Below are 9,538 nucleotides of genomic sequence, written 5' to 3'. Positions count from 1 at the left end.
ATAACCAATTACCAAGAACATGGCGTCCAACGATGTCGCGTATCTGCCCGTTAGCGCAGGCAGGCAGAATCCCGCGTATAGGTTCGTCCTAGAAACGAGACATCGACCCTCGTGCATTATTCGCGCCGCGTCAATGGCTATCTTATTTTCCGGGCGACGCGCGGAGACAAATTTAATAATAAATCTGTCGCGATAATTGCCGGCGTCGTTTCGACGTCGCCGGTTACGTGAGCCTCCCGATTGGAGCCGCCCGATAGATTTTCATCTAGAAATTTGTTTCGCGGCATCGACCCGGCGAAGCTGGATATTTTTAAATATTTATTCTTTCAATGGATTTTTCCGAAATAATCGTGCACTTATATGTGCTTTGTATGGATGTCGGACGGAACGGCAACGTGATGAGTTGTCGTAAGGAATGTGAAGTTCTTAACGTGCGCATCCACTTGGTCGCATGATCATCGACCGTATCATAGTGTTGCGACATGTCGACGTTGTGTAATTACTCTCTTTCCTCCGTACGAGATTATTATTTTTCCGCGTCGTCCGTTCGGTATATCATTTCAAGCGTTATGCGTTCGTACGCTTTTTCTGGCCCTGAGCAAGTTTTCCGCGATCGTTGGGCAATGAAGCTGTGAAATAATAATAATGTTCTTGCGCAATTTCATATTTCATAAGCGTTTGTTATTATATAAACGTAAGCGATTCTTTAGAAAAGTAATTAGAAGAGTATTTATTACTAAATTGCATAATCCGCGAACTTAAAAGACCCGTAAAAGTATGTAATAATTTGTTAGTTGTTCTTCCAGTCTTGCTTTGTTTCCGGAAAAAATGCAGCTGCGAGCGATTAGGAATAATAGCATATATTACGTGCGTATCGAAATCACGTATCAAATAGAGAATAATTAAATGGTGCATCTAATCAATGCACTCTATAATAGATGATCGATAGAGACGCTGTACTAATCTCGACTTATTGATGTGGTCCTAGGTTCTCGCCAATTAATTATATCTGCCATGCAAAGAATAGAAATTTTATGAAAGCATATTGGAAGGAGACCGCTCGAAAATTGCCATAATCCTCTCTTGTTCCTGCCAAATAGAATACGCTTAGACTATAATTTTCGGTATAATACGCCATCTCATTGGACCTGATCTCGCGCAAAAAAGGAGCAAAAGTTCCTTGGGATATAGCCGAGCAAGATCGGGAGGAAACTGTGAATTAGATATAATTCTGATTACGCCGACATGCACATGTTATATATTACATATTTGATAATAACGAATTAAAAATAGTATCTCTCGGGACTCTCTCGTAATAAGTACATTCTAATATGATATACACTTAATATGCTCGTGTTCCCTCCCGTTTATCAATATATCCAGTCACTGTAGCCTGTAGGCTATGATTTCACTCACTCGTTTCTGAAGAAGCGGGAAGTTATAAATTTTATTTTCCATTTTAATCTCGCCGGATTTCTCATGATCGATCGAGTTCTAATAAAACGCGCACTTTTACACACGATTCACAACCGTTAATTAATGCGGTTAATTAATCTTTACGAGCGACTTCCTATCCGGGGCTCCTTCCGTGTGCTCGGCAGCCACGTATCTTCCTCTGCGAAATGACACTCGTATCGCTCGGTCCGTTGTCGAGACTCACTCGGGATTTCCGTGTCTACCGATCTTCATCCGGCCATTGATTCGTATTATCCATCTAGCCCGCGATTTAACGTTAACGAACTCATCTCTCAGGGACGGAGACCCGGAGCGTCGCGGCGCTTCGATTCCCTCGTGCTCTCTTTGCGGCCCGTTAAAATCCTAAGGGAGTAATTTTGTAATTAACTCGTAAGCCCCTACCGCGCTCGTAACAGTAGCGAGCGACGCCATCGGGAGTGTAATCCAGGCCTGGGTTACCGTCATTAGGGGGAGCCCACGAAGATGAGGAACGTCTTTAATCTTAATTCACGGCGGCTCTCTGACGTCCGGCAACGATTTGCAGAATGATGAAAACTGCTCGTTTGCCACGGAATCATTACCGTATATTACCGTCGCACGCATACCCAGAACGGGTATCACCGATATATCGATCGTATGAATTACCGACCGTCATTCGTTAAGGAAATAGAAATTATTTTTTTTCTTCGGACGAAATACCAAGAATATTTTTTGTTCGCGAAGTAATAAATGATGAAACGGATGAAAAAAAAAAAAAAACGTCGCGCGATGGCTAAGCCGATAGACTTGCTACTATTGAAAAATCCATCGAAAGTGTCAACCGAACACGCTAATTGATCGCGAACACGTCGAGAAATCGTGACGGCGCGTCCCGTGCGGTTTTATGCGATCGTAACTTTTTTTTATAGACCGATTCACCTGGTGTCTCGGAAGGGACGAGATAAATTTCACGTGCGCGACGGGTTGAAAAGGAGTAAAGGAAGCACGAGCGGATAGAGGAGGAGCTCACAAGATCGCGGTACGTACCGTCAGGTGCACTCGAGAGGAGGCAAACTTGTCTCACACGCATAGTCGCTCGTTTACCTTATTTCTCGCTTACCGGACTCTCCTCTTCCTTTTTTATACCGAAAATTTTTAGCTCGCCTCCTGATGCGAGACTCGGCTGGCGCGTGCTGTAAACGATCGCGCGTGTGCGAACGGTCGACGTATCGATAGCATGGGAGGCGATCGATATAAAATATATCGGCGGCAATTAGGCCTGCCTGATTTGATTTACGACCGGCTTCGAGCCGCACGGGGGTCACATGCCGATAGATACGGCTCTGTAATTTCCACCGAGGAGATAACGCGCGCCGCCGCACGCTTTGGCCTAATTAAGAGATCGTTAGTGGATAACCGTAGATAGACTAGAGAATGAAATTGCTCGTTTTGTTCGTTTGTTTCTCCGCGTTATCAAAGCGACATGCATATCTCTGACACGATTACACGTGTGTCACGTAGATAGTTGTTGCCACGATAATACGCAACGATCAGGTTCCCCGAGCGCGTACTTACTCGCATTCCCAAATTAATGCCAGACTGCGAAAATCAAAGGTTACCTTTTTACCTTCGTTTACGTCAGACAGGTATTAAAGAGAGGGACCCTCCCTAATCTCTGCAACGCTGACGTAGTCAGACGGGTGATCAAGTTGCCGTCGAAATTCTTGGGGGTCGTCGACACCGCTCTCTTGATTACTCGCGCGCTTAAAATTAATCAGAATGCAAAATTAATCGCTTTGCGAAAACGTTAATTGAAAACGTTTAGATTCCTCGTTACCTGTCACACATCGGTGAAATTCGCTCCGGTTTTGGACGTCGCGTAATATCACGTTTTAAGTAGAAGTTTAGTATCGCCAAATTATGATGTCATAAAGCGAAATTTTATCATAATGGCAGGGTGCGCGCGGAGTGGAGGATAAATATTTAATGGAGATACATTATTCTAATTTTAATGGAGATACATTATTCTAATTTTACGAGAATTACAGCGTCGTGTAATAAGATGCTGTGACACTCTCACGGCGGAGGAAAGGTGTTCCCTGATTAGCTATTCCGTTTCCCTTTTTACTCGCTGTGTAGACTGTGTAACTGATGGGATAATTTTAGACATTAGGAATTCAATTCTATGTCATTAATGCTATACAAACTTTCTCCGGTAATTTGCGTCATGTGACTTTTACGCAATTACACCAGACATATCCGGTACAAAATAATTTTAACGTAACTTAAACGACTATCGCACTCGTTCGGTATACTAATTAAAATAAGACTAGGAATTTATTGGAGAGATTACGCCTTTCGATACGAAGCTTTACCGATTGCAAAACGTCACCATTTCCGAGAAGAGCTGCATTTTATAATCGCAATCTCGAATTCTTAAATTGACGCACCGACGGGGAATTATTCGCGCCATGTTGGTGCGCATAAAGCGTCTGCCTTGTAATCAAATTCGCGCGCATTAATGCATTCTGTAACCCAGTTAGACCGACGTCTGTCGATATAAGAGCCGATATATATCGCACGTTTGCATCTGATACATGTCGCGTGGCCGCCACATGACGACGAGGACGACGACGATGACGCGTCGGATAACGGGAAGACGCGGGACGGGGAGAAAGAGAGGGAGAGAAAGAGAGAACGCGGGAACGATAAACGTCGGGGACTGAAAGGCCGGACTTGAAGACGTTCAATTTCTGTCGCATCTGCCTAAATGTACGATAGCCTATGATCAGTACTTCGGCCGAGGGATATTATATAGTAGACGTGCATCTAATGTCGTTCCCCGATTGCGATACTCTCAACCGCGCATTAACGCGCACATTATCGGAGACCGACGACTACTTGTCGAGAGACCCGACCCGATTATTTTGTTGTCGTCTCGACGATCGCTATCGCGCAAAAAACGACGAGAGTTCCTTTTATCGAGAGAGAAAATATATATCGATTGTGTAACTCGTCCTTATTTCCACGTTGCATAAATTATTTTATTTACTTTATTCCACCACTCTATCGTTATATTATCAAAATGTAAAGTATCTTCTTTTCTTTTTAGTTTCATTTTTTTCTCCTTTTCTATTGCTCAGCGCCGCTCAACTCTCGATTAAAGCAAAGTCAGCCGACGTCAACTCAAGTTACACACGGTGCAATTAAATGGAAAGTAAGAATGACATTAAAAGTCGACTTATGTCGGCTTGTTGTTAATATCATACAGGTAGAAATGATGAGAGAAAAAAAATGACGGGTTTTCCTGCTAATTGTTTTATTAAAGTAACAAAATTGACTCGACTTTAATTAGTCTGTTAATTATATACTACGAATTGTTTAATTTAATTATTACACTCGAGAGTATTACTAAGAACTTTTGCATTAGACCACGCATTAGACCATGCTACACATCTCGTAATGAATCTCATCGTGCAGAACGCATGCGTGCTTCACGATGGTTTTTAAAGTTTAAAGACTAAGCGTTTTGATTATTCGCATGAAAATTCGCATATGATATGAAGTTTATATTGTCGATAGTGTTCAAAATTTCGGGAGAAGCGACTGTACGGACTGTTCGTTTTAAAAAAAAGTGCGACGTTGAGAACGTTGATATCCTTCGCTATTACGACAACAGCAAGCAGCGTGACTGGGAACGTCGTGCCGCCGAGGCGAGAAAGTCGAATTTGTGTTCACGCGGCGCGATAATCTGCCGCGTAGAAACATTAATTGACTCTCGCGTGCTCACGCTAAGTCACTCTTTCTTCTTTAGCGCATCGGAGAGCGGAAAATGGCCGGGAGCTAAATGCCACATTTCTAGTTGAGATATCTTAAACATATGGATATTACGTTGTTTTTTTTTTCTTCTTCTTCTTTTTATCAATTCCGCAACTCGAGTGCGATTTGTCGAGACAATTTTTTTCTTCGACTCCTGCAGAAATAGTTTAGCGGTCCCCTCGTAATCGCGAAAAACGATTGTGCCATTACGGCCGTGCATGTTGTGCATTGACCGATTGGTGGCTGCCGGACACACTTAGGCGCGATGGCTAATAGGCATTCGTGATTTCGTGTGCTTAGATTCTCAAAGGCAGGTGAACACGGGCAACTGTCCCCTCGGAGGCAAAGATCGAAGCGCGCCTTCCTCCCTCTCCGCAATTTTTTTCCTCTCTCAGCGTCCTCTCGGTCTCCTTTCTTTTTGGCTTGCTTTCTCTCTCTCTCTCTCTCTTTCGCTCTTTTTTTTTTCTTTTTCTCTCCTAGCCCGTGCGACGGACGTACACAAAAAGGCAACGAAGCGAGAAAGGGGGAGACAGAGCCCGTTGTCCTGCCGGGTAATAGGTGCATCGGACGCTTCTACCAACCAATCTAAGCGCAAGTAGGCGGCGCCCTGAAATTTCGCATTGACTTTCTAAGAGGCTCCTCTTTCATACCCGGTGGCTCTCGTAAATCGTACTCTGGCATAAGGAGAGAAAGGAAAAAAAGAGAGAGGCAGGGAGGGTTGAAAAGAGAGACTTGGCATACCGGGGGCTGATTGAGGCCCCGATGGCGATGCGCGCACACGTGCCCTCGGTCGTAATTACAATTTGTTGTGTATAAATTTTGGGACAACATTTACGATTGGTATCTGGCGATTAGACGCGAGACGCATTTTATCGTTCTACGCACATGTTTGCCGACATGGACCGACACGCGTCCGGCTTGAAGATATGCAAATCAACTTCGATTTAAAACTGTGTCTAGTGAACTTGCCTAGTGAAAGGAGAAAAAGGCGGTTCTCGATATCTTTAACGCATTAATTGTTTTTTTTCTATCTAACTTTTTATCAAACAATGCCTACAATTCAATTGTTGCAATTCAAAAATGAATTTACTTTTGTTTTATAGATACACATTTTATGTTAAAATAATAAACTTTCAATTTTCATTACATATTCAAATACATAATCATGCGTTGAATACGTTAAATGCGTTAAAAATGACCAAAAAATAAAATATCACTTAACCCGAGAAACTGGTTTATCTTTGATCATTTAATATCTAACGAGAAATATAAAAGAAAAAAAAAGAAGATTCGCTTAGTTGTGCATGTGCATGTATATGCCGCAAGAAATCGTTACATCAGTCGCGTTACCACGTTCGAGGTCTCGTCACTCAGCGGCACAAATTGTCGTCACCGATCGCTTTGTCCCATAAGCCCATAAGCGTGCGTGCATGTATGTGTGTAAGCGTGTACACGTCGTGTCGTTGATCGATCCGCAACTGGACGGCTTCTTGCACATCGTCCTCCCCGCTGAGGAATGCGGATTTGTCTCCGGGAATATCGCCAAGTTGGCGTTGTTGTACGACCGCTCGTCGAGGGACGTTCTCTCGAGTGGTGAACAACCGACGTTCACGTTCCGAGAGGTAACCGTGTATAGGTAAAGGTAATCCCCTTGCTCCCTCTATTCTCGGCCCTAAGGAAGAGCAGGAACGCAACGATTTCAGGAGCCATTATCTGTGACGTGCCGAGACTATAGTTCACGTCGAAAAATCGTTCCCCGTCTATGCTCGCGCTTTCTTTGCGGCTTCCACTCCGCGGAGCAACGAAATCGACCAGCCGACGAACCCGCTTATTAAAACCCAACGAAACCCGAACACTGCGTGCTCCATTTCATCGCGAGGAACATTTCGACGCGTGTCTACGTTTTTCGACTCCTGCGGAAATGATTGAGCGATCCGACCTGTCGAAAAGGGCGATCGAGGGGGAAAGAAAGAGAGAAATGCAGAAAAAAATTAAATGTACATTAGCGCGAATTGCTTGAAAAATGATCGTATTACAGACATGCGTGTGGGAGAATATATTAGGAATGTATCGAACATCTTATTACATACGTGCTATTAACGTTGGTATCGCGGAATGCGAGGCGTCTGGAACTTGTTTTCACACAGTAAACTCAAAAATCTGTTGCTTTCTTCCAGCTAAGCGGCAACAGCCGGGATAATACAAGATCATTAGCGGTGCTATTAATATTATTACTGTCATTATTACAAGCCCGTTGTAATGCGTCGCTGGCATGCGAGGTAGCGCGCGAGTTAGGCATCATTGTTACATTGTTACATTGTTACACTGGCGTATTTCCTGGCGCGCGCATAATTCACGCGCGGGGTTATTTTGTTATTCCCCCCCCCCCCCCGTGCGCTCGACGAACATTTGCGGCCCCGTTCGAGAGCGCCCCGGGTGCATCCCGAAATCCACCGCTGCCGACGCGCACGGGGAATCTAGGAAAGCATGCAGGAGAGACGATTCGTGCGAACATCCGGCAGCCCGAACGGCGCGGTGTAGCGGAGATTTGGCTTAGAGCGTCGCAATTTTGCGGCAGCGTTGCGCTGCCCGGTGTCATTTGCAGTCGCACCTCCGGGGCCCGGGACAATTTACCACGCGGACCCCGAGCTAAATGGTCGGCCCGCACGAAGCGCCATTACACTTTCGAAAAAGATGCCACCGTTCGTCACCGCAGTCGCGAAGGGTGGTCCTAATGACGTGATCACACACGTGCCCGAGCCACGCCGCGAGATTGTCTCGGCGATCCTGAGCGATCGTCGCTCGAAAATCACACGACGTAGACAGACTCGACTATTTCTGTTCCGAGCTCCTCGCGTCGATTTCTGGCCTATCGATCCGTTTATTTATTTCTGCGGGAAGTTGCGACGAGAATGTTGTTAGCGGAATTACTACTCGGAACATTATCACGCGAAAGATATTTAAAAATGAAAAATAAAAAAAAGAAGTTTGTGGTCAATAAAAAGACAAGGTGTGCAATTAATTTTGACTGATCAAAAATTTTGACAATTTAATTCTCACATATATAAAACTAAATATATAATGTTGATTTTTTTTTTTATAATTAAAAGGATGGCATTGGGCAGGCGATTCTGCAAGTCTCGAAAATATAATCTCAATGCTCCTGCATTTTCGAGTAGACAGTCACTTTGCAGTCCGTCCGTTACAATCGAGCTCGTGTTGCTCGCCTGACCAAAATAACTCTATCGATACCGATCGCGCCTAGGGGCGACAGTAAAACAAATGAAAAGGTTTCGAGCTCGCTTCGATCTTCTCACCTCGTTCCTCTTTGGCTTTTATGCCGGGGCATGCCTTTCGTAACATTCTCCGTCGCTTCGCGTTTCGAAGGCATCTCTCGATCCGTATGCAATTTTGTTGCAGAACTCGTGTAACGCTTCGCAAATTATTCCCATGAAATTGGCACGCATATATATATATATACCTGAAGCTCGCGAGAAATCTAGAGAACACAAAGGCTTCTGATGTTAGATGAGAGGAAAGATTGCAAAGAAGAGCAACGAAACGCGAAAACACAGAGAGAAGCGAAAAAAAAAACAGAAAGAAAAAAAAAGAATTTTCTACCAATTTGTACGTTTTTACATAAAGCGACGAGTAAATTTTTGCATACGCTCCTTTGTTACTTTTATTTTTCCCTCCCTTTTATCTCAAATGTATGTAAAACGATTTCACGAGTAAATCGCAAACGATCAGGAGAGTCATCTTCTGTTTAAGCCTAATGACATGAATTACCACCGTTGCCAATGTCGTTGACACACTTGTCGGCAAAGTCACGAAGGAAAAGAAACACGGATTCTTCAACAAGCCGGCCGCAGAAATGTCATCCCCTAGGCGGATTTACGCTCGTCGTAGAAAGTCCATATGCGTTCGCGGTGCGTAGTACGAGAACAAGGCGGGAAACGAGGAGACGCGGCGGAATCGTTAAAAGCAACGGAATATCAATTCAACATGTTGATAGCTCGTTATTATATAATTCAACCGTGCGCGGAATCGTGACGAGGTGGACCACCGCCAGAGTTTTAACGACGAGACGTACGTGGCCCGTGGTGTTCGGCGATTAAACGTGCTCGTTCGAGGACGTCATAATAAGTACGGGTGAGGAAACGCGCACGGGTGAGAAACCAGATATTTACGTCCCACACACGATGTATTTGGGACTACCCGTGATGATTCCATAATTGTAGTCGTCAACCGAGCCGATCTCCGAATCCCGCGCAGTCGTTGCATT

Source organism: Pogonomyrmex barbatus, unplaced genomic scaffold, assembly GCF_055798465.1.
Source record: "Pogonomyrmex barbatus isolate J1 unplaced genomic scaffold, ASM5579846v1 scaffold4, whole genome shotgun sequence".
In the NCBI taxonomy this organism is placed as follows: domain Eukaryota; kingdom Metazoa; phylum Arthropoda; class Insecta; order Hymenoptera; family Formicidae; genus Pogonomyrmex; species Pogonomyrmex barbatus.
This window is presented reverse-complemented; position numbering follows the sequence as displayed.